This window comes from Pleurodeles waltl, chromosome 5, assembly GCF_031143425.1.
Source record: "Pleurodeles waltl isolate 20211129_DDA chromosome 5, aPleWal1.hap1.20221129, whole genome shotgun sequence".
NCBI lineage: Eukaryota > Metazoa > Chordata > Amphibia > Caudata > Salamandridae > Pleurodeles > Pleurodeles waltl.
This window is the reverse complement of record NC_090444.1, coordinates 1669945476-1669970373: the sequence shown is the minus strand read 5'-3', so window position 1 is coordinate 1669970373 and position 24898 is coordinate 1669945476. Positions and strand designations below refer to the sequence as shown.

General features: G+C 44.2%; 1 protein-coding gene across 2 annotated transcripts in view; it reads left to right on the top strand.

The window, feature by feature from the left end:
• The window catches only part of LDAH (lipid droplet associated hydrolase), a 711314-nt gene that overhangs the window by 671722 nt on the left and 14694 nt on the right, over nucleotides 1-24898 (top strand). The gene's annotated exons all lie outside the window — the stretch shown is intronic.

Genomic DNA, 24898 nt, shown 5'->3' with positions numbered 1-24898 from the left:
ACAATAAATATTGTTTCAGTTCACAGTGACAGATACCTCTCTAGTAGGATGCTAAGATCACTTAAAACAGCTGCAAATTCCGGTGATGTGGCCTCAGAGGGAACCAGTATATTTTATAACATTTTTGGGGCTGAAGCAGTTTCAATTCACACAGTTTCTACCAGCCTTGGTGGACAGATGTGTCCTGTGTCAAACAAACAACACGTGCTTTTGAACAACCTGAACAAGCACTGGCACATGAGATCTCAGACCGTGTCGGGGAGGCTCAAACCATGAGGTAAAGACTAATTGCTAAAGACCGCTCCATAACAGCAATCAGTATCCCAGGAGTACAGCACAAACAAGCTGGTCTCATAATCAGCATGTTCCCAGAAGTTAGAAATGTGTCTCTTGGGCAAAGTTCAGGACCTCATTTTTCATTAAACTATTTGGAAGCTGATATAAACATTGTAAATGCTGCTGAAAGCACTGTGCCAAGGCCACACATCTTACCTTGTGAATACCGGGTTGAAGAGTACTCTTAATTTGGCAAGAACGTTTCAATGAGCTTAGCTGTCAATTTCACTGATTCCTAAGTGATCATCAACCCGGAGCAAGACTAATACTGCCTCACAATGGTATTGTCAGTGGTGTTTCACATATCTGCATCAACTGTCAGTGCATTCACATACAACATTGATGTGCAAACCACAACTCCTGTCAGCAGTCCATCCATCAGTGTCTGGTATAGTTCCTTACTTTTTTCAGGGAAACTAAGATTCATAAGTCATTCACACCCACTCTGCCATTCTTGTTCTACTGCAGCTTCCACACATTCATTCGATAATGTTAATTTCTGCCTCCTTTCTTGTGGAATGCTTGGCCAAAAGGATTATTTTTCAGGCCTTCAGGAAAACCTGGCGACATTTCGGTTTAATTGGTATTGTATATTTTGAGCGTTAGTCAGTATTTACTGATGTTTGCTGAGCTTTACAAAATTCACAGCAGAATATATTTTATTTTTATTTGTTTTTTTTTCTATAGCTCGGACATCATCCCGGAATGTAGAGCGTACATTTTTGTAGGCACATATATATTCTAAATGTTGAAAATAGATATTTTAAAGCAGAAGTTAGTAAAAAAAGATATTAGCCCAGAGGTCCTGGCTAAGGAGTAAATTGTTCGATTTCGATGGCTCTGATAGTGGAAGCCTATAACCGATGGCCTACCTGACATTTGCCCAGCGGTCAATGTACCTCCAACCATCTGCCATATTGAGATTGGACTTTCTGATGTAGGCTTTTTTCCTGTTTGGAACTGTCAAGAAAATCCTGGTGACCTGGAACAGAAAACCAAAGTAATACACCTCATTCGGTGTATGTATGTATGTATACCTTTATTGCTCGATTAATAAAAACCATTGCAATATAAAACATGATAAAACATGATCAAATGACCGATTGCTCGAGTCAAACATTTAGAAATGCTTGAAAACAACAAGAACTAGAGTTTTAACGAAGACTGTATAAAATGAATGAGGGCACTAGCTGTTCGTTACAGTCATTGATGGAGCATTTGTACTTGGTACAATCATAGATCATAAAAGAGGATTAAAACTAAGGTCTTAAGGTAGAGAGACTTGTGATGTGTTGTTCGCAACCCTGTATGTGTCAACAGTTATCCCAAGTAGGCCCTGGTCAGTTTCTTTTGAAGCAGTTGTAAAAACTTTACCCCCCTGCAGCACAATGGAATTGAGTCGCCCTTGAGCCAAGTTATTACCGCTGGTCTGCAGGAATGGATATTGTAAGTTAAAAAGGCAAGTTTTAACAGCTTCCTTCTTTCTGGGCCTAGAGCTGGGCATGTGCAAAAGGTGTGCAACAATGATTCTTGATTGTATCCACAAAGGCGGCAGTTCTGGTCACAATACTGCTCTTTCCAGGTTGGGTGAGCGTCTTTGGTATCAAAGAATCCCGTGCGATATAACAGAAATTGTTGTTTTGTTCGATTGGAAAAGTGTTCAGCTAGATAGCCTTAAGAAGACAGAGTCAAATAAGACCCTAAAACTGCCCAGGCGTTCCATTTTTTGGCAAAGGAAGCTTTGTCAGTGATGAGTGAGAGATCGAATTGAGATATTAACTAATCTATTGAGTTCGGACTTCCCTGCGCCGCTTTTCCATACGTCTTCCATACCCAGGCTAAATGATGATTTGGTTTAAATAACTTCCCTAAGATCCTTTTCTATTACTGATTTGTCGAGCCTGGACTTCTTGCCAGCAGGCATGGAGTATAGTGGTGTTATCTGCAAGCCGTAGTCTCCATGATGCTTTAAGAAAGGCTCCCTGTCGCTGAAAAATCTGATTTTTTTAAGCCCATCTCCAGCCTGCCTTGGGCAGGAGAGGCACTTTTCAGAATGTTGAAGACGGCCTTGTAAGCCCTAACTTGGCTGGTGTTTAATGATGGAATCTCCTGGCCCTGCAGCACTTCAGTCCCATAAGAAATTACTGGGAGCAACTGGGCTGACATGATTTTTAAAAGGTGAGACCAATTTGGACAATCCAGCTTCCTCTTAAGCAACTTGAAACTATAAGTTAGTGAGTGGCCCTTTGCCTGGATCGACAATTGGTGGCGTTTCCATTTCAGGCGTGGTTCGAGATGGACTCCCAAATATTTATATGACTGCACCCCCTCCACTTTTTTGTCTCCTAGGAACCAATTGAAAGATTAATGATTCGCCCCAAGGAGCCTCATCAGTTTGGTTTTGGCCAGGTTTATTTCTAGACCTTGCTGGGTCTTGAAGGTTTTTAAGCGCTGAAAGACTTTGTTGCAGGCCTTGTGGGGTGTGACTCAGTAATAGGATGTCATTGGCGTATTGTAGGCACTCGATTTTCTCTGAGCCTAGAGCCAGTGGGAGGCTATTTACCTGAGCCAACTCACCGGCAAGGTCTGCCAGATATAAATTGAAAAGAATTGGGGCCAAAACACAGCCTTGCTTTAGGCCTGATTTTGTGGGGATTCTTTTTTGAGTCTTGTGCCATCTCCGATTTTCACTTGTACCCAGGTCTCGGTGTAAGTGTCGATGATGGCCCTTAGCAGGTTATGCAGCATACCCCATTTGGCCAATTTGGACCGAAGCCTTTCCCTGGGGACCCGGTCAAAGGCCGACTTAAGATCAACAAAGCATGAATAAAGGCTCTTCTTCCTGTAGCTGGCCTTTTCCATGATAAGGGAGGGGGCGATTAGGTTTGTTGACGTTCCCATGCCTGCCCTAAAGCCCGTTTGAAATCTCGGGAGGGGCATGTTATCATCAGCCAAGGTTTGAAGATGATGTAACAGGCAGGAGCTGTATAGCTTGGCTTCTACATTGGTGAGCGATATTAGCCTGCAGTTCGCAGGTAGGGCCGGGATTCCGATTTTGAAGATAATGTGTATGATACTGCCTCTCCACGATTCTGTGATCCGATTAGCATAAGCAGCGGTAATGAAAAGTGTCGAGAAGTACTGCACCCAATACTCTGGATCACATTTAAAGATTGCATTTGGGAGCCCATTAGGCTCAGCGGCCCCCTCGGACCTCATCTTACTGATCAGACTGGCTATTTGTTCTGGCTTCCAAACTAGATCCTCATGTCCCTTCTCGGAGATGGTCAGAAGCATTCCCTCTGCTTGCGTACTTGGGGGGTAGTTGTTGCTCAGAGGCAGTTGTACCCCCATCAGTTTAAGTGGAGGATTGACTGATGTTCCACTGCAGTCTACAGGTCCATACAGACTACAAATATGACTCGCCCAAGTGACTGAATCGATCCCATAGCTGTGGTGCGTGTTTTTTCCCAGGGCCAGTTTGTTCACCATGCCCCAAAAGAGCTTGCTGTTTAGCATTTTGCTTGCCCAAAGTAACTTGGTCCATGAGTATTCTTGAAAATCTTTCTTTACGGGTCAGCGGTCAGCAATTTTTCCATGGTCCTCAGGGTGAGTTTGTCTCCACCCTCACCCCGACTGATCGCCTTTACCAGATTCCTGGCCTGCTGCGCAATTTGTGATTTCTGTGTGCGCAAGGCTTTGTTGAACCAGGACTGTTTGACTCGAGCCCTTTGAGTCAGAAGCCGAACGCTGAAGAGTTGTTTTATGGGTGGCCAGAAAATTTGAAAGAAGCCCGCAGCTGAGCTCAGCCCAAGCTTCATTCCAATTCCCTTTGAGGGTGGGCTCTTTTTGTTGCATGACAGCTATATTTTTTCTTTCTTCTAGGGACCCTGCCCTTTAATACACCTCATCCATCACAGCCGCTGTCTCTGTTTGGCACCATTTTAGTCTCTTGAGATTGAACATCACTGGGGTTGAGATTAAGTAATTTGAGGTCTGTAGCTGCTCATGTTTGTAAGCCAATTCCAGTGTTTGTGGGAAATGATCACACTTGGCTCTACATTTAATTTGAAAATTACACACCAGGGGAGCTGCAAAATTGTTCATCAGGGTGTAATCAATGGTTGAACTTGTTTTCCCGCTTACGAAGGTTAGGGATGCTGGAGAGTCCTTCTCGCTGTTTCCGTTTGATAGTGTTAGACGTAAGAGTTCTAGGTGTTTCCTGTAAGTACTTGCCGTTCGGTTCTTCACGGTTCCTCCTTTTGTGGTGAGCAAGTTTAGATTGAAATCGCCGCTGATGATGAACATGGACTCAATATATTGTCTTTGTAGGAGCTTGATTAGTTTGCCCAATGTTTCTAATCCCCCTCTCCCTTGCCCCTCTTTGTTCCTTTTTTGGATGAATATACACGTTTATAAGGATTAACTCTATTTGACTGTTATTCGGGCTGCCAAGTGTGACCTTGGTTGCCTGAATCCAGTTTGACTCTGTGTCAATTGAGAATTTGTGACTTATGAGTGCCGAGGAGACCATGGTTGCCATGCTTCATTTTGTTTGGCCATATTTGCTGGAGCTCTTTGCTGGATTACAAAAGGCAGTGTACCCAGACACCGCGATCGGCTCTAAGCTCCAGGTTTCCTGAAGTAGGATGATGTCATACTCCTGGAGAAAGGACTGTGCTTCTGGGTCTTGTAATATTGATTCAATGCTGTGGACATTCCAAGAGCAGATGTTGACGTGTGGTCTGAGTGAGCCCTGGCCCCTGGGCTTTTGACTGTAATCAGGGACGTTTTTGTAGAATAGAGGGCTGGAGCTCTTTGGAAGCCCAAAGAATGTGCCCTATGCCTGTTTCACCCACGTGCTTCACTACTATTAGATTTTCCATGGCCGATGCAATTGTGTCTGCTCCTGTTTCCCCTCTTAGTACTGATTTGTTGCGGTACATTGAAGCCTGCAGTGGGCCTGGGTATTGAGGATGATCTACTTGTCGCAGTTCAATCCCCCATGAGTGAAAGGTATCAGAAAATTAGACTAGTTGGTGTACTATGCCTGTCGTAGTCCATGTGGTAAGTGTGGCTTCTTGGTCACTCCTTAGTGGGTGGGGTTTAAATTCGACAGAAAGTAGGTCTGCCGATGAGACCTAGGGATAGGTATCTTATTTCCCCTATCAGTTTTAAGATGTTTCCTCTGTTGAGGATGTCGAAGTTCCCATCTGACTTAAAGTGTGGAATAAGGAGTAGCTTGTGCGCCTCTGAGGATGTGACGGGTGTTGGAACCTCCACTGAACTTTCCCAACTATGGATCGATGGTGTCCATTGGTACTCGCTGCTGGGCGTGCTGGGCGATGCTGGGGTGATTGGTGTAGCTGCAAACTGAAGCTGGATAAGCTTCTCTCTTTCCCTCTTTGTTCCTCCAACTCCTGATTTGAATAATCTATTGTTATGGACTGCCGAGCTATTGAACTACAGGGCTCTGCACTTGCGGAAAAGCACGCTGGGATGCATTTCGGTATGGGCTAGCTTTTTCCTACCCAGCTTGCTGGTCCAGTCTGCCTCTCTCCTCGTTGATTTTTCTCCTTGCCAATTGTCCCAAAGTGGCATTTCCTGTCTTGCTGCTCTGACCCCCATCAGCGGAGGGTGTAAATGATTTTTGGGAACTTGGACCTGGATTGGGGCGTTCCTTTGCGGTTATAGTCTGTTTAAGGTCTGGTGGGGATGATGATTTTGCGCTAGTATTACTGGTATTAGGTGCAGCCGGCTGATTCTGTTGCACGAAAAATTGCCAGATGCTTTTCTGCTTAGCTGTTCTTACTTTTTTCCGTGCTTTCTTTTGCTTCTTCTTTTCCCATTTTGATTTTGGTGGTGTTGGGCTTTGTGGGGTGCTGTGGAGAGTGTTCACCTCGGTTGTTATGGTGGTGCTTATACATTTGTACAAGTTGTGAACTCCTTCCTGTAAGCGGGTCTGAGGGCTTCCGGGTTCTATGTGCCCTGTTGACTGTGGGGATTTTAACATTGAGGGCTCCCTTGGCAACTGTTCCATGAGCGTGGTGTTAACTTCGTGTTCAGCAATTTCTACAACTCTGAGCCTTTCCCTTGTGTTTAGTGCCTGGGCCCTGACTTCCGTAAGTATTTTGTTGAGGATAGGGACGATGACCTGAGGCTGGTTCCCTCGGGGAATGCAATTGCATGTCACTTGTTGATATAATTGTGCTTTTGGGCTTCGAGTATCAGATCATTGAGTGCTTGTAACTTAGAGTCAATGCCCACTATGTATTTGGCCATGATGTTGAGTAAGTCGACTTGAATATCTTGTTTATCCGTCTGATGCTTTATTGCAACTGCCATGACGTCAAGCGTCGACAAAAGAGAGCCCCATGTGTTAACAGGCACCTCCGATTGTAGCAGAGAATTTTGTGAGCCGTCCTGGAATGGGCTTAAAGAAATTACGGTGTTTGTGGATTCCACTTCTTGCTTTTCGATAGTTTCTAGGGGAAAGGTGGTAATTTCTTGCATAATACTAACCTTCTCCCCAAGTAAGTCCATGTCCAAGGGTTCTATTGGGGGTGGTGGTGGGAGACGACAGGGTCAGGGTGGATTGAATCCTTTCTTGTGCGTGGGCTTGGGGACTGATCCTCCCAGGTGCTAAAATCTAAGACTGAGGTGAACTCTAGAGAGACGGCTCTGCCGGATGCAGCCTTCAGACTCACTGCTGTGAGGGGGGGGGAGTGTACATTGTGGTTATTATTGGAGACTGACCATTCAAGCTCTTGCAGTTTAGTAGTTTGGCTTGTGGGGGAAAGGACCCTTTCGGATTCTTTCTCAGACTTCTTCCCTGATGCTGAGGCTGTTGGTTCTGTGAGTTCTGTTGGTTCCTGTGAACTTGGGTGCCAGGCGGTTAAAAAAAATCTGTGATTTTGTACCCGTCTTTTTTTGCTGGTGGTTCTAAAGAAGATTTGGAAGCATTCTCCCTCTGTTCCAGGAGCTGATCTCCTTTGTTTGCCGAAGTGCCTATGAGTGCTGACGGTGAATTCACTGAGGAACTTCTTTTTTGTGGCTGTTTCCTCCCACTATTGAGACCCCCCCCCTCCTCTGGGCTTGCCGGATCACTTTGTTCTTGCCTGCTGAGTCAAGGATTGAGAGATCAGCGGCAATGGACGTCAACTGTGAACATGTTGGTAACTTTCGGATTCTGCTCTAGGGAGGACAAAACCACTGCTTACGCCCACGGAAGGTGTAGAAACCTGACCTTTCCAAACGTATGGGTTTGGTCGACTCCTTTTGGCCCTTAAGTTGTAAAATTGAGATGTTGATGGCTTTTAACCAATAAATAACTGGGTAACTTTGGATGAAGGCTCGAAGTTGGCATTCAGGAAGGGGAATGAGCGAGTCTCGCTGGGGAAATCACAAGCCGCTCCCAGACCTAGCTGGGCCGCTTCTGTGAGCCCTCAGGGCTTGCACTCAGCAACGGCTGGCAACACCCTCCCTTGGGCGCCTCCATGCCTAATTTGTTTGGAGTCCTGGTACTGACTATGGCGTTGTGTGCACCACCGCGGGGCTGCTGAGATTTTTCTTTTCCTATTTTGTCCTTTGTTAGAAGTAGGAGCTAGGCGGTGTGGTGCAATTTGACGGCGAAATAGGGCCCCCCCCGGTGCTCTTGGGAGTCAAGGCAAATTTACCACTGTGCCACTGTTGGAGCTGAATGTGCAGCTGATTATGCAGCTATGCTGTGCGGTTGTACCAAGCTCCTCCGCACCTCACTGCTCCCTTGTCCTTGAGCCCTGTGCCACTGTAAATGCTGTGTTGGGGCTGTGTTGAGCTGAATTAGGCAGGGCGGGGTGGGGCGGGTCCCTCAGATCGGGCAGTCAGGGTGGTCTGGAGGTTGGGGAGGTCTGGGGGGTCAGGCGGGGCCAGGTGGGCGAGGGCAACCTGGCCCAACCTGGAACTAACCCTCTGGTTTCCCTCCGGTTACCTCTGGTCCAACGCCGAACGCCAAGTGCCGCTAGTGCTGATGCTGCACTGCAGCTCTTTGCGGAGCAGAGATCCTCTCGGCAGTCGGCTCCTCTGCCTACATCTTAGCTGCATCGCAAGAGGCAGAAAAAATGGGATTGTTCTTTTGATTACAGTACTTGTCCATGGCTCTACACTGTTATTGGATTTAAGTTTGCATTACAATATATTTCTCTTGCGATGTTCCTCTTCTCAGCATGGCACCCAAAAAACCATGGCCTCGGCTGCCACTCAGGTTGGAAAAAACATGCAGCAAGTCAGGGCATTCTTTTTGTTTTTTCATTAAAAATGTGTGGAAAATGTTCAGTTTGTTTTTTGAAAAATACATTTTGCTGATTAGGCACATTATGCATGGTGCCCCACTAAACAAAGCTTGTTCAGTGAAGAAGCCATGGCTGCAGCTCTGCTGAAAGTGCAAAGGGTTCCGCTGTCTTGGCGGCACGGAGGACCTCTCTATACTTACCTTTCCTGCCGGAGTGGCCACCATGCTCTGAATGAGGCCTCACTGGTGAGACTTGTATATGTGTGTTCACAAAGATCTGTCTTGGGCCTTGCTTTTAGAGAAGGATTGGCTTCTTATGTGTGCACATATTCTGTATGCGTAGTAGAACATATACGTGGTGGCATGCATTTCCCTTGAGGTTCATACCATTACTCAAAAGTCCTGGAGTGAAGGTGCCCTAATGCCATGTGTAAGTCACGCAGACATGTGAAGGATTTGGTGGTTTAGAGAAATGAGCCTGGGGAAAGCGATACAAAATCTGTTTTTCCTCCGAATGCGTGATGGTAAACCGAGTAAAACTCTTGTTTAATCTGGGCCTCAGCCAGGAGGCACCTGAAATGACAAATTTGCCTACAAAATTAAGACTTTGGCACATGATAAATCAGTTCATGTAATACCTGTGACTTTATTTTGGTGAAGTTTGTTCCTGTATAAAAAGTAACTTGGAGAACACAGAGGACATCCGCTTAGGATGTTTGAACGACAGAAAAACAACACACCTTTCCAAAACGTGTTAAAAACTTTGCATCATCCTGGACAACTTGTTTAGTTTTTATTAGCTAGACTAATTTACTAATAAACTAAGCACATTTCCAAGAAGGGTCGCAGCTATCAAAATAGACGGGCCATGGTGATGGCATACACATGACATTCTTCAAAAATTACTTCTCACCCAAACTTCCGTGTGCCCTGTCAGTAGCTAATCATGAAGCCAGATACAGCCAGCGTTCTTTCTTTGCTAAAACGCATTCCAAAATCGGAGTCTATCCAGAGCTGGTGGAACAGGTTGTTCATTAATACGAGGTGTCGCTAAATTTTACAAAAACAAACAAAGGAGAAAGCCGAGGTCAAGGCTTTGGTCTCCCCTTAGTAGTCCATTGATAAATCGCGCAAAACCATGGTTTGCGCATAAGCACAAAAACCTATGTTTGCTAACTGAAGCGATATTAATTCTAAGGATCAACTTTTACTACGTTATACATATGAATGCAAGCGAAAAACAATAGCTTTGCATCCTATAAAAGGGTTATTTTAGTTGCATCCTTATGCTCTCCATAATTCTTTTAGGCCATTATCTGCAACATCAGGACTTGAGTTTTCAGTGCTTATATCCTGGCAACTTATACATTTAGGGCTAAGCACTAATTTCGGTGCAACTCGGGATGTGTGCCTGACAAACTCTAATAAGAAAGTGTAATGGCATTTGGATGCCCAAAATAATCTGCAAAACTGTTTTGATGAAGAAGCCCAAATGTTTTTTTTTTTGTTTAAATAAATGTGCAAAAATAGTATTTGCAAATAATATTTTGCCGAAAAAATATACATGCCCAAGTGTTCATTCAGAGTAAATGTGGAAATTATTATGTGCAAATGTGTTTTTTTCATAGGCAAAATATATGAGCGAAATACAGGTAAAATCCAAATTAGAACTCGACTCAGGTGGACGTGAGAAAACATTTTATTTCCGATTACATACAGTGAAATAAATCTAGAGTTGAATCTTCCTCTCCTTCATTTTTGGCTAGGATTGAGTCAGAAAATTTGGATATAAAAATAAACAGTATAGGAATTTACTTACCGTATTTATCGTAGTTCCTTCTAATAGATTTTTGTCACTGGTGGGGATAACCTCAAAATAATGCTCAAAATGGCTCACGTCCTTAGCAACCCCTCCAGCATTACCATTAGGAGTGAGGCTTACCACTAACAGGTCGTGTTAACTTTCCGCGCTTTTAAAGATTGCCATATCAATGACCCAATTCCACGCCTCTACATTAATCAGTCAGGAAGCAGTCAGTATGAGTGGCACTAGTGCCACAATTAAATGTATTGTGTGATTCTGATCCTGTATGGCCATTCTTGAAACATAGCCCCCATGTTTTAAGGGGGACGATACCAGATTTTCAACTTTAAACAGACTTTCAGTAAAGATTTCAGAAATTCTCCAACACAGATCCTCTTTTACAACCTCTCTATTCATAGCATCATGTGAGGGTAATTTTAATACATTACCCTCACATGATGCTTTGAATCATTAGCCAGACAACTACCTTCAATTTAATTCACATGCTGTGCTAAAGCAGTTCATAGATTTTACACATCTGGGGACATATATATGTCAAGATATCAATAATTGTAATTTCCCTGCTAACACCAGCTAACCTCACATGGAAGATACTGGAACACAAGTCGCACATAATTCATGAGATTTACAGTTCAGTCTATGTGAAACACAAACTTAAAAACCACCAGGAGACCGGCCTTTATGCGCTTTCCTGGCACATAAAACATGGTAAAACCACCAAAGACTCTCTCTGTCATGGCCCTTGTCTCTTAAAATCACCAAACCACATAGTTTTTACGAAATCTCTGCCACTCACCATCATCCAAGCTAGAATTAAGACCAGCAATGTTGCAGGGCATAATCATCATATAATCCTTTGCAACAAACATCCCCCTCTTTAGATTTGGATTTTCACTTAGTTGATGTTTTAGAGACAACGCGGCCTACTGCTAAACATTCAAATCCCCCAGAATTTCTCTCAAGTTGCCAAGGCTACCGGTAACCATGCCACAGTTAAATCTTGATCCAATTAATCTCCTGCTCCAAGGCTATTCTTCCACACATCAATTTGACCATTTTTGGCACAGTCATCCTAATAATTAACCTGCTAAGCTTTTCACAGCATTGGTCTTTTGTCAAATTGTCTTCAGCCAAATTATATGTGCCAAACAGTGTTTCGACTGCACTGATACTTTGTCACATTATTAATACAACAAGTAAGTCACATTTTCAGTGGCTTAGGAAGGAGTTGCATACATGTATTGAGGCAAAAGGTGGAGGCCCAGCAGAGATTATGGATTGATCTAAAATAAGCAAATATTAAGAAAGATTCAAAAACGTTTTACAAAACTGCTACCTATATTAATGTAAGTAGTGAATGTCTCAGTGGTGTAAATGAGTGGACCAACCACTTTAGCAACCTTTATGCCAGAGATAGGCTTGTCACCAAAATAGAAAGGACAAATAGTGTTACCCAGAATGAGGAATGTATTTGCACTGCCTATACTTTGGCTATACTGACACCAGTGGTAGAACGGGTAATACTTAGTTTGCTGGGTATCTCTACTGAAGAAGGAAAACTGTCCTGAAGCAGGTGTCTTGAGATAGACCACATTGGCTGTACCAACAATGGTGAATAGTAAAGAGTTTCACCTCAAGTGAGTGTTATTAACCAAGGCATTTACCACAGAGCATCTCAGCAAATTGTGTGCTGCTACTTCAGGCAGTGTGCTCCCTCCCACGTTTGTGATTGGCTCTTTGTTGAGTTGTTAGGCTGATGAGCTCTGGGATGCACAAGTGCTCTGTGAGTTGGCCACTTAAATAACATCTCACCTTCATCAAGTATTTAGACATATCAAAAAGTAAAATACGAAATGAAACAGGTGCAAGAAGACACCCTTGCTTAACATCGTTTGGGTCAAGATGATACTAACTGCGCCCTGTCCTTTTCACAGCTGAAAATGGCGATAACTTGGAGTATCGACGTTTAAGTCCAGTGCAAAAAGCTTTACAGCACCAGTTACCCCATAAGAGAAATTCTCCAGTATTGGATCTTTCATAGATTCACATGCTTGAATCATCCCTGTCGTCGAGGTGGGAGCCTCACGGTAACTTTAAATACACAAAGCAGTAAGTTTTAAAACCAGTAGGCCTCAGTAGGCCCCATAGGATATGTTATAGCCTATCCACCTTGTTTTGTGAAAAGACCTAAACTTCAGTGCCAACCAATCAGGCTTCAGCACCCTCCCAAACACTCCCAACAGAGGCTGCTTTCCCTCAGATTTTCTACCGCACGTCATGTGAAGGGAGTCTCCCTGAGCTCTGCTCAGTTTACCTTTTTCTGACAGGAAATGTCTTCTCTCAGGAACCCAGCTTTCCAGCTTTATCATGTCTGAAAAGACAAAAAAGGGTCTGTTCAGAGACTGTGGCAGTTGTGGGAAGAAGAGACTACATGTTGATGACCCCCCACAAAAAGTGCATCTACTGTCTCCATCCAGACCACAAGGTGAGAGACTGCAAGATCTGTCGCACCTTCAGTCAAAAAACCCTCAAAGACCGTGAGGGTAGGCTTCTCTTGTGGCTGCAGAAACAGAAAGCCATGGAACATCCTTCCTCAGATGAAAGCGAAGCGTCATCTCATGCTTCTCACTCCCAAAAAAGAACAGGTGAGAGAGGAAGATTGCCTGATGAGCCACCGAGGAAGATGGCCAAAAAGATGAAGCAGGTCTCTACTGAGGCAAAAAAGAGTATTTCCCATTCAGGGACCCACACAAGTTTGGCAAAAAAGGTTCATTCAGAGCCTACTTCGCCTCTGCACAGGAAGAGTACCGCAAAAAGGGCATCCCTGTCTCGCAGAAAGATCCGGTAAAGTTCTCTTCAGAAACGACGGTGACATCAACAGTGTCGTCGACGTTTACAACAGCTGTCTCGCCAATGATCATGATGTTGTTACCATTATCGACGATAATTACAGCTAAGATATTTAAGAAAGCTTCGTCGACAAACACATCGTCGACGGCGGAGGCATCGTGGGTCCACCAATCGACTAAGGCACTACCGTAGACGAAGCACCTCTTAATGAGGTTTAAAAAGGCACCGTCGTCAAGCACACCAGCGATGACAGCACCGTCGGCGATACAAATGCCGACAGGGGAACCGTCGACGAAGGAACCGCAGAAGGAACCGCCGACGAAGGAACCGTCGACGAAGGAACCGCAGAAGGAACCGCCGACGAAGGAACCGTCGACGAAGTAACCGTTGACGAGGGAACCGTCAACGAGCATATCGTCGACAGTAATGACAATGTATAAACCATCGACCCTCCTGAGGACTTCACCGGAGAAATCGTCAACAATGATGGCTTAATCCCAAGAGGATTCAACAAGATTCTTGCCTCTTTCACTCATCACCATGGGGGAGAAATCATCTGCTATTCTTCCGATGCATACCTCCCCGAGCAAAGTATTACCATATCCCCCACAACATCTCTTGGATGACGACGATGACGCATACTCCCAAGATGAGGGAATGTTTGGTGCAGCTAGTAGCCCGTCTCAGCTGCATGTAAAATGTCAGGACTTTGATGAGGAAGATGAAGGGCAGTACCAGCCCAACTATGCTTCAACGTCATATCCCCCGAGAGAACAACAATTATCCCTCTTCATGCCAAGCACATTGGTGGCAGACCTTCAATGTATGTTCAACGACTACTACAGAAGATTTCCACCATCAACACCTACCACACCACCCAGGCCTGAAAGCCACCAGACGCCTCGTCAAACCCCGAGGACCAGTCTCCCGGAGACGCCGCACACGGGCATACCATTGAGTAGTCAAACGCAAGAAGATCATCCCTCGTCGGACGACGAGAGGGAAGAGGGTGAGTTAAGAGATTCAGTGACCAGTGAGTGGGATGATTACCTCGTCTCCACACCATCTCCACCTCCAGCAGGTCCGGTGGATTCACCTCCAGAGGACATAGGAGGTTTTAATAATTTGATCGAGAGAGCGGCAAAGTGATTTGGCCTTTCTATTATTTCTCATGAAACAGAGTGCTTCCTTTACGACTTCAAGGAGCCACCAAAGAGATCGGTAAAGGCTATACCAATAGTAGACTTCTTATGGCAGGAAGGGTTGAAGGCGATGAAGAATCCGGCGACAGTGCCTTCACAAATGCCAAGGCTAGAAAAGAAATATAAGGCCCCGGATGATTCTCCGGCCTGGATACGTTCTAGAAACCCTTCCACACCTATAGCATCTCCCCCAGACAAAGAAGGGAGGAGATTGGATAATATCGGAAAGAAATTCTCCTCTGTAGCGGTGATCGCAGTCAAGGCAGCTAATTCCCTGGCCATCCTAGGGAGATATGATCGCCAGATGTGGGCAGACATGTCTGCTTTCTTAGATCTCTTGCCGGAGGATGTCAAGGTGGAAGCGAAGAAGGTGTTGCAGTAAGGAGAACGGATTGCTGCAGAGATTATAGATTGCGCAATAGACATTTCTTTAACAGGTTTCAGACAATTGGCTGAGGCAGTCTTGCATAGGCAAGGATGGCTAAAGTCTATCTTTCGACCGGAGGTCCAGAGCCGGGTTCTCGACATGTCTTTTGATGGTGAAAGTCTGTTTGAAAAGCATGTCGACGACATGTTGCAAGCTGTCAAAACGGATACGGATACGGCTAAATCATTAGGTACCCTACAGTATAAGAGGCAGCCTTTTCGTGGAGCAAGGGGTAGAGGAGGTTACTCCTTTTGAGGGGGCTAACATCAGTACAGACCCCAGTATCAGTCTTCCTCCACAGGACCCCGACAACAGTACCACCAGCAGCAGCAACATTACCGGTTGCCACCGGCCGCGGCCTATAAACATCCAGCGAGAGGACGAGTGGCTGCCTGAGGAAGGGATGCGGGCAGGAAACAATGACCTACCAGCCATACCAGCGTACTTCCCCTCACCAATCTTGAGGGTTGGAGGTCGCATCACTTCTTATTTCCTTCAATGGGCAGCAATAACATCAGACAAGTGGGAGCTCGATATAGTGGCCAGAGGCCATACTCTGGAATTCACACAGACACCACCGGATGTTCCCCCTTCAAGCCCTCCGCCCCCGAGAGTGAACCAACTCCTCAAGGAAGCACAAGTGATGCTGGGCAAAGGAGCAATAGAACTGGTCCCTTTTTCTCAGAGGAACAGGGGATTCTATTCCCGCTTCTTTCTCTTAAAGAAACCCTATGGGGACTGGCGCCCCATTCTAGACTTAAGAGCACTAAACAAGTTCCTAAAGAAACAATCATTCAGGATGGTGACACTACAGGATGTCTTGCGCCTTTTAAATACTGGAGATCTGATGGCATCCCTAGACCTCCAGGATGCTTACTTTCATATTCCAATACACCGCAACCACCGCAAATTCCTCAGGTTCAAAGTAGCTGGTATGCACCTCCAATTTCGAGTCCTTCCATTCGGTTTGAAATCGGCCCCCAGAATTTTCACGAAAATGTTGGCTCCTGTAGCAGTACATCTCCGCCAGTCGGGCATGCAGGTTTTTCCCTACCCGGACGACTGGCTCATAAAGGCACCTTCAAAGCCTCAGGTAGTATGTCATATTTCGGTTTGCCTCCAATTGTTAAACAGCCTAGGGTTTGTCGTCAATTATCAAAAATCTCATCTTCACCCCACACAGGTATTGAATTTCTTAGGAGCAATACTAGACACGGTCCACAGCAAGGCGTATCCGTCTCACGAAAGGAAGCAAAAACGAAGCTCCTTAGCACGCAAACTCTATACAAAAAAGTTTGTTTCAGTCCGCACCTACAAATCATTGCTAGGGATGATCTCATCATGCATTCCGCTGGTCCCAGATTGCAGGCTCCATATGCAACACCTGCAAGAACAATTGGATGTACAGTGGACCCAGGTGCACGGTTCGTTCGAAGACAGAGTTCGCATAACACCTATAATGCAGACCACCATGAAGTGGTGGGCAACGCTGACCAATTCGTCCAACGGACTCACAGTCCTTCATCAAGTACCCAGTTACATAGTAACAACGGATGCTTCTCTCGAGGGATGGGGTGCACACTGCCAGGATTTGCAAATCAGCGGATCCTGGAATGCAAAAGAGGTTTGGCTCCACATAAATCACCTAGAGCTCAAAGCGATAGGCTTAGCTCTCAAAGCTTTTTTGCCAAAACTTCAAAACTCAAGCGTCTTAATCAGAACGGACAATACTACCAGCAGGTTTTATCTAAACAAGCAGGGGGGCACAAGATCTCTACAACTCTTGCAACTGGCTCAGGATATCTGGAAATGGGCCATCACGCACAACATTTCGCTCAAAGCGGAGCATGTGCCAGGACAGACCAACGTTCTGGCAGACACCCTGAGCAGGACAGTGATACCATACCACGAGTGGGAGCTAGACCAGGAACTTCTCGATCGACTCTTCCTTTTATGGGGCAACCCAAATCTCGACCTGTTTGCCACATTCGAGAACAAGAAATGCCAGTATTATGCAAGTTGGCTTCCCCAGAAAGGATCGTGGGGGAATGCGTTTTCGATGAGATGGTCCGGAGTCTATGCCTACGCTTTTCCTCCGATCCCGCTCATACCGAGAGTCATCAACAAAATGAAGACGGAGGGGTGTCGCCTTCTGTTGATAGCTCCCAGATGGCCCAGACAGGTCTGGTACACGGAGCTCCTAATGCTCTCCGAACAGTCACATGTGCAACTCAGAGTCCAACCCTCTTGATAATGCACCAGAGGCAAGCAGGCATCCAGATCCGTCATCTCTTCACTTGTCGGCTTGGCTCCTGAATTCAATGAGTATGTAAATCTGAACATTTCCTCGGAGTGTAGAGAAATCTTAGCCAAAGCTAGAGCTGACACTACCAATAAAACGTACAAACTTAAATGGAAACGTTTTTGTATATGGTGTGCAGCGGAAGGTATACATCCTATGTCTTCTCCTCCGGAGCAAATACTACCATATCTGTTGCTTTTGGCAAAGTCAGGACTTTCATACTCCTCTATTCGAGTACATCTGGCAGCAATCTCGAGATACCGAAGATCAAAAGACATGGTCTCATTATACTCCACCAGGATTGTGAAACAATTCATGAAGGGCCTGTTCCGTGTTTTCCCACCAGTCCGGAAACCTCCACCGTTATGGTCCCTGAATATTGTCTTAATGCAAGTCATGAAAGCTCTTTTTGAGCCGATCCACAGAGCCGATCTCAAATTCATCTCATGGAAGACCGCATTACTACTATCTCTTACTTCAGCCAAAAGAGTGAGCGACATTCAGGCCTTCACTGTTAAAGAGCCTTTCCTCCAGTTTACAAATTCTGGTGTAATCCTGAGAACAAATCCTAAGTATATCCCAAAAGTTCCTTCAACTTTTCACTTGAATGAACCAGTCATCTTAAAAACCTTTTTTCCAAATCCGCAGACGGTAGCGGAAAAGACATTACATTCCCTGGGGATATAAAAAGATGTCTAAAATTTTACCTACAGAAAACACAAGTCATACGTCAGTCTGACCAGTTATACGTTGCATTTGGTGGAACAAAAAAGGGCCACGCAGTGTCCAAACAGACTATAGCTAGGTGGATTGGCCTGGAGATCCAATTCTGTCATGCTAACGCTGGTAAACCGCTCTGCAGCAAGGTGAGAGCCCATTCTACAAGATCGGTAGCCACTTCGGCCGCACTCTTCTCTGGGGTGCCACTGCATAGCATCTGAAGAGCGGCCACATGGTCCAGCAACCATAAGTTCACAAAACACTATTGTCTCGAAGAAACAAGTAACATTGATGCAGCGGTGGGGCAGGCAGTGCTGAGGCATCTATTTCCTTAAGGTGAGCCTCTTACAACATCCCACCACCACAATCAAGTTATGTGCGATATGGTTCTTCAGTTTCGTTAACATCTAATTTTATATTACAATGCTGATTACTCTCATATTTTGCTTCATACTAGTCGTAATACCAACGCTTGTTGATATTGTGTAAAAATGTTGTAGACTTCAGAACAACAGGGGCACATTTTGTAGCATAATATTCAGACATACAGTTTTTTCGTATTACTGTTATATTTATTAATATTATTGATATCAGTCAGGGAATTACGATAAAACAACATGCAGATTAATTCACTAATTCGCCAACATTACTGCTCGCTATTCTGATTCAAGCATGTGAATCTATGAAAGATCCAAGACTGGAGAAGTAAATTAGTTACTTACCTGTAACTGCAGTTCTCCAGTATTGGTATCTTTCATAGATTCACATGCGACCCACCCTCCACCCCACAGAGGCTCCCTTAATATACAGATATTGAACTTCACACTTGTACTAGACAATCTGAGGGAAAGCAGCCTCTGTTGGGAGTGTTTGGGAGGGTGCTGAAGCCTGATTGGTTGGCACTGAAGTTTGGGTCTTTTCACAAAACAAGGTGGATAGGCTATAACATATCCTATTGGGCCTACTGAGGCCTACTGGTTTTAAAACTTACTGCTTTGTGTATTTAAAGTTACCGTGAGGCTCCCACCTCGACGGGATGATTCAAGAATGTGAATATATGAAAGATACCAATACTGGAGAACTGCAGTTACAGGTAAGTAACTAATTTTCTTGTGGCTGCAAAAGCCAAATATTTAGATGGAGGCAATCCTGTAGTTACAATTTCCAATCCCAGCAGACAAATCCAGCAGACTTTTCTCCAGTTTTTATTAGTGTTTGAAATACAAATATCTTTAATTTATCATTCAGATCTTTAAGTAAGAAAAATACTTGTTACATGGTAAAGATATATGTACTTCGTTGTTTGATACTTATATTATTGTCTTCATTTGATATTTATACTATACCTTCATACTAGTATTTGCCCCTTTTCTCACCCAGACCTTTGCGTAGGTTCTGTTCGGTATTATCCTATGTATCATAAACACAGACAACCTCATTTATACTTTACTATGTACCGCAGTCCATTTTCGCCCATTGTCCTCTCATGCGGAGTTGACGATTCCACATGAGTGGATATTGCGGGTGCACCAAATTTAAAGAAAGCTGCAACTTTATAAGAAGATGCTGTTTTCTAGTCGACTTATGTCCCGCACTTATATGCTCTTAGACGGCTCAGTTTCTTCAAACCATGCTGTTGCGCATGCTCCACGTTTATTTATGCTGCAGTGCAGCGCACATCTGATTAGGTTTATTAATATGTAGTGTACCTCCATATATCCCCTCACAGTCTCTTTTGAGCTGTGACAGGCAGTTGATGCTCAGAAGCAGTTCAGCATCTCTGTTTTCCACACATTTGAAAAGAGACAACTGCCCTTGTCCATCAATGGGTGCAGGCTAGAGGCCCGCTCATTTTGTGATATTTGAGAATATTCAGTGGTTAATCTGGTGGCCAATAGCACATATCTGCAATTGTAAGCAAGGCTGTGCAATCACCTGCCATGTGTCTTATGTTAATAATAGGGCGTTTAAAGCAGAAATGCAGCACATGCAGTGGTCAAGTCATGGACAGAAGGCTGAAATTGCATGTTGGTGAACTGGTGGATTTGACACCAAACATAACCAATACAAGAGGAGGGATGGCTCAGTGTGCTGACCGCTACCTGCTTGGAACAAGCAGTAATCTGCAGGTCATGAGTTCTTTGGTGTCAAGCGAATAAAACAAAAAGCTATAAAACCGATTACAGCATCAATAATAAGCTGAGGGGGATGCCATGTCAACTTTGCCTTTTTCTCCCCACCAACACACACAATCTACAATGGCAGTGTGCATGTGTTAGGTGAGGGGTCCCTTACAACATATGGTGCAGCCCTTAGGGACCTTCCCTGGTCACAGGGCCCTTGGTACCACTGGTACCTTTTACAAGGAACTTATCTGTGGGCCAGGGGGGTGCCAATTGTGGAAACAATGGTACATTTTAGGTGAAAGAACACTGGTGCTGGGGCCTGGTTAGCAGGGTCCCAGCACGCTTCTCAGTCAAGTCAGCATCAGTATCAGGCAAAAAGTGGGGGTAACTGCAACAGGGAGACATTTCCTTACACTCACCCCCATCTTCTGCCCCTGTATGTAGATCTGTTGAAAGGTGACAAAATAAGGGAGTTGCTGGTATTCAAACCTTACAAAAATATGAGCCCTGGCATAATCGGAGAGGCTATCATTCAGAGCTCTTGTATAATGAGATTGCTGCCATAATATTTCACTGCAATACATGGCACCAAGGGGACAAGTGGATTTTTTTGTTTTGTTTACAGGGCAAGTAGATTATGAAGCAATGTGTCCCGTGGATAAGCAAATATTTTATAAAATTCCACACCCGGATCCATCTCACCCATGTGGCAGCCCAGTGCATTATGAGCCTATATGTTAGCCTTGGGTAAACTGAACATATTGTATTCTCCTTACTGAGATACAGCCTTCCAAATGAAAAGAACACTTTGACAACCCTTGCCTGAGTGTGTGCCAAAAGAATTTCTTCAAAACCTTCTAAAGAGGATCAAAATATCAGTTACTTCTGTATCGCACTCACCTGTGATAAATCTATATAGAGCCATGGAAATGGCCTTATAAAAAAAATAGTCCAACGTTTTGATGTGTTGGTTCTCATTTGTAATTACGTTCTGTGTAAAGCTATTTGACCCACGCCCCCCCAGTTTAAGTCTTGTCTGCATGCTAGAAAACTGCAGTATATATGAATGAATGACTAGGGCAAATGTTGGCACTAAACTGATTGAGGTCACTCTGGTCTACACAGGTCTTACCAGAAGCTGAAGCCGACAATTTGAATGGGTAGCAACATAAAAATTCTAAGGGGAATACTGATAATCTAGAATGAGGTATTTGATCAGGCTTTCCAGTCTCCTGAGCCTCTAGTAAATGAGAGAACTGCCAATATAATCTGCACACTTCTACACATCCTTCCTGTAAACTGTATGCATGTCTAAATTTGCTACCCCACACCATGTGCTGTAATTTTGAAATCTTTTGCCAGGAGTTGATATTTAAGCACCCCATAAACTCTAAACTAAGATCACTAAACCTCTGTCTAAAACTGTGTTCTTGGTAGCCTTTTGTGAACCGAACAGAAGGTACTGTTGTAGGAGGCTGGCCTGGTTTGTAGTGGGTACCCTAGGCACTTACACCTTATACCTTATATATTTACCCATGGTTTTAATAATGTAGTGTATGTACATATATGTGTGTATTCATGTGTGTTTGTATGTGTGTGTGTGTGTGTGTGTGTGTATATATATATATATATATATATATATGTATGTGTATATGTTTCTGTGCTTGGCATGTTCATGGGTCATTGCGTGGCTCCTGGGTGCGTTGTTATACTGGATATCTATGAATCCCTGCTTTCATCTTATCACACTTATCTACCCATCATCATGTCTCCATCAATCTATCCTCCATTCCCACTCTGACTCATCCCAAATCCTTTCTACTACTTTCATCTCCTAAATAACTCTGCCTAAGCTCTTCCCTCCGCTTCCACATCTAACTCACCAAAACTCACTCTACTACCATGACCTCCCACACAACCCTACTAAATTCTCCCTCATTTATCTCACCCTGCTATTATGCTCTCTCTAACCCTTCCACAGACTCTTCCCTCCTCCATCTCCCTTTATTCATCCCAAGCCTTTGGGTTGAGTAAATGAGGGATATACTCCCAATTAACACTTCTGGATTTCTTTCCTCCTCCTCCCCTTCATTACTCCAGTCAATCTAACTAACAAACTCTCATATCTGCGGCTCAAATTAACTCATAATAATACTAAAACTGTACTCATATTAACTCATAATAATACTAAAACTGTACTCATATTTCCCGATACTAATCCATCACTAATTCTTGTTGGGTTCCAGAGTAGCGTGTTACTCATCGAAAAGCGCTTTGACGCCTCGTCAGGGGTAGTAAGCGCTATATAAATACTATTACAATACAATAACTGGGAAGGTTATTTATCTAATGAAGGTCCATGAAGAGTATGATGAGCATGTGCTCATAAGAGATGAAATATGCAGCTAGTAAATCTTACAATAAAAATGAAGGGATTTTCCCTTATACAACTACCAGCTAATAGCAGGCAGTCTTATAATGCGGAGTCTGGCCTTCCATAAATAGGCGGTCAGAGGTTAATGTGCGGAGAAATTGTGGTGACGTCAGTTGATGTTTCTCCGCACATTGTCCACACTGTTTCCTCAATATCATCACAAGTATAGGTTGACAAATGCCACGCTTCTAGCTCAACATGTGTATGAAGAAAATGTAAAAAGAGGAAAAACTGCGATTCCCAATCGTTTTTTACTTTTATTCCCTGCTTATTTTGCTTGAATATCAGAAAATAAATGAGGGTGAGACTGCCTTATTTAAAGGTTGGTAGATGTGGGACATGCCGAAAAAAGTGTCAGGTGTACTGTCTGTCCTTTTTAAAGCCTATGGAGCCGGTTGCACTCTAGAAAAGGGTGGATGGGGTAAGCACCTCTTTTTGGCAGATGTTACTGATCCACCAAACACTAAATTAGTCCCTGAGTCTTTTGAGTTGTTTAGGTTAGTAAACTTCCTCACTGTGTCAACTGGTAAACCAAGACAACTTCTCTGGTAAATCAAAAAAAAAAAATTGTGTGCCAAATACCATGAAGTGAAAAATTGGCAGAGGCAGCTCAGTAGTCACTTCAACTGAACTAGGCAGAAGCAACCCGAAGGTGATCCACATCCATTTCCAGGGACTGTCAAATCTTAACAGTGGAAAATCCGGTTGCTAGAATTTTTCTGAATTCTGAAAACAAGTGACATTTTGAGGTAGATCTGGGGGATATGCAGAGATTAAGACCTTCTTGACTAGCTGGAGAAGCATAAAGCAGAACCTATAAGGTGAAATAAATTTTATGGACCAGAGCAAAACATAGAAAAAGGTGAAATCAGCACTGATAATGTTATAAGACAGAAAAGGAGGAACAAGGTTTTGGGAGGCAACAAAGAAGGATGCAGTGGCAGGGATCAAACAAAAAGATCGTTTAAAATCATCAATGAACGTTCACTTTTCAGCTCTTCTAAAAATGAACTACCCTACTCCCAATATTTGTGCAACAAATTGTCAGAAAATTGCACGTATCAGAACAGGGCAGTCCCCTTCTACTACTACTTATTTGCTAGAGATTACTTGATCGTCTTTTCAGCTTTTAGATCGGTTGTCGGTCTTACAGCTCATCACACAATGCAGGTCGGGATCACCACCTGACCCCATTTCTGTTAAATATCTTCCACTTATTCAGACAATCTTGGTTCTGCTGGAGACACTCGGCTCATCTCACCTCTGGCCAGATTCCAACTATTCATAAGAAGACGCAGTAATGTCATTATTAAGCCTGACATTGACCGCTTCTAACATCTAAATACCGCCTTATCACAGAGCTGGCCCCTGCAGCTAAGATTCTCAAATAATTGCAGTTAGGCAGTTCTCCTCTTTTTGGAAAAGCACAATATGCTATTGGAGGCCATTGGAATTATTATGTTTCATGTCAATAACCTGAAGCACTGTATTCAGAGAAAAATAATAATGTGATGCTTTAAGTCTCACAGCCCAAATGTGCTGCTGCTATTAGAGGCATAGTTAGAAAACAGACACTGATTACAAGAAAAGGAGCTGTGTGGGCAAGATCATACACAAGAAAATGTAGAGGAGAAACATTGTAGGCCATCGCTGCTCCTCAGGAGTTCTCTCCTGTTCAGTGTGTCCAAGCATTCAAGCAATAGATAGGGTAGATCAGTATTTGCAAAAACGGTATGAGGGACTTTTCAACGCTGTATCTTTCCCTGCTCCCCCTTGTCCGCCCTTCCCCAGGTTATTCATAAAAATCATATCCGCTCCCAGCCCCGGTGCCCACATATCTCCCCACCCTTGCGCTCTAAGCATATGATCATTCTTTTGTCATTGTCAGTACCAATGGAAAAAAAGACAGCAGAACTGTGTTTCGTAATGCAGTGTCCCACCAAGTTTCTGTATGTGGTACGTTTTAGGCAAGACCTGCATGGTAGGTATTACGACAAAGCATGCTCCTTTCTGTAGTACACGTGCAGAATGTTTTCCGGAGGGGCGGCATCATGTTTTCAGGGAATGGGGTTTTTTTAACGCCATCCATTCTGAGACAGTATAATGCTACAGCGGTCGTAGTGTTACGCTGCACTGTGAGCCTGCACACCAGGCTGTACCTAAATCCAGGGGGGCAAGCGCCCCCACGTCGACCCCATGGTGGGGATCATGTCAAATGTGCGCTTTTGTTCAAATGACTTCCAGGCACCTGGACTGGCTGGGCTATGAGTGTAGCTGTCAGTGTTGCAGAAAGTGGTGTGGTGCAATGAGCTAGGACCTGAGGGGCCCGCTAAGCCCTGAATATTGCTGTATTTTGCTACTCAACCAGCAGTCAGGGGCGCCAATTTCCTTGTGTGTACTGCCGCCC